We start from the raw sequence: 1,999 nt of genomic DNA, 5'->3' as shown, positions 1-1,999 counted from the left end.
GTTCTAAAGTCCTTTGATCAGGCCCATTCCTAATAGTTTGGTGAAATCCTCTAACAAGGTCACATTTAATAGTGTGTTGTAAGCCTTTAACAGGGCATCACTTTAGAAGAGTGAAAATTAAGTAGCATGTTACTGGTGGTTTTTCCCAAATTGGGTTTTCACGTAAATCATTGTGTCATGTGTTAAGCTTGCATGTTTTATTGTTGCATGTTGATTTTCTATAACTTGCTAAGATGGTTGATTTAAGTTTGGATGGATGAAAAGGGTATGAATTCATTAAAAGTAGTGAAAAAGTATTATTGGGGCATTTGGACCTTGGATAACTGATTCACCCCCCCTCTCAATTATTCTCAAGAATTCTAACATGAATGAGGGTGGAGAGCTCTGAACATTGGTGGAGATCAGTGGGGATCTAGGCTATTTTTTGTCATTCCCTTGTGATCGTTGTATTTTGTTGCCATGTCATGCCCTTGTGATCTCTCTACCCTTGCTTTGTGATTTTCTTCAAGGGGAGAAGAGGTACCTAAGTAACTGTTCTTTTTTTTTCCTTCTAAAAATGCATCTCTTGTTCATATATAATCGCTTTGGTCAAATGCAAGGATAATTGATTATGATGATTATATGCATATGTGCATGTATGTATGTATATCAGTTCACTATGTGAGCTTCTTTGCACGCATACATACACACTTGCATAGTACTTGTGCTAAATTAAATTAATCATTCATGTCTTGAATTCACATAAGAATTTATCATTACATTCAATTGAAACTATTCATACCAAACTAAGTATGCAAAAATATGTACTTAAATATTATATTATCTCTTGGTGATTGAAGATCTTGTGCATAATATCATCTAGGTAATGATTAGATGCATTCATATTAAGTCATAATAGGATTGAGCAGATAACCTATTTATGTTACTTCATACTTGTTTTATTGAAAATTTTGTTTAACATAATTAGTAATACAAGAATTATACAACGATAGTTAGTACTCTTGTTTATTTTATTTAATCATATACATTTAAGACAATTTTTTTCTTAAAATTAGACTGTATATTATTTTATTTAATCATGGTATGAGTCTTTTGTATGAGTGTAATTTATTATTTGGATATATCTCTGGAACTACTATGTAGTTTGATAAAATGATAATGATGGACAAACTATGGTAATTGAAAGGTCAAATTTGTATTACTCAATTGCTCAATTCTTGAGTTCATCTCTAACATAATTTTGATTATTTATAAGAGGATTATATGTTTCTTCATTATTTCCAATATCTATGTTCATTCTAAATATGTACTTTTTCTTTTTTTTAGCACATTCTTTGACAACAATTTACCTTTCGACTATTGTTATGGCCTAAGCTTCGGAACCAATGTGAGTTAATTTTCATGGTAATAGAATTTCTTGAGTTTATCGACACTATGCTAAGTGGAATCTAAAAATAATACAATTCAATTCTTTATTGGAGGCATAATTGTATTTTATTCCTTAAATTTGGATGCAGTAATGAGGGTTTTAGCTCAAGCCATGGGAGAGAATTTGAGTTGTGAACATAAAATTGGGAACATTTGAGCTAGAAACAACATCTAATATTTTGTAAGTCTCTCTCCTCTAAAGACCCAATACACTAAGCCATTATCGTCATGAGTAGACTCACTCTCCTTAGACAAATTCAATCAAAACTATTCATACCAAACTAAGTATGCAAGAATCTATACTTATAGAATATATTATCTCTTGGTGATTGAGTAAAGATCAATACAATTTTCCAAGGTGATAAAATTGCATATGCAGATGTATGTATGTATGTATGTATGTATGTATGTATGTATGTGTATATGTAGGTATGTATCTCTGCACCTCTGTATTTTGTTGCCATGCCTTTCTGACCTCTACATCTCGTTGTTGTGCACTTGTGATCTTTGTATATGTATGTGTGTGTGTGTGTGTGTGTGTGTGTGTGTGTGTACATACAATATACATATA

Source organism: Cupressus sempervirens, chromosome 9 (assembly GCF_028749045.1).
Source record: "Cupressus sempervirens isolate cs-2001-9-10 chromosome 9, ASM2874904v1, whole genome shotgun sequence".
NCBI classification, from domain to species: Eukaryota; Viridiplantae; Streptophyta; class Pinopsida; order Cupressales; family Cupressaceae; genus Cupressus; species Cupressus sempervirens.
This window is presented reverse-complemented; position numbering follows the sequence as displayed.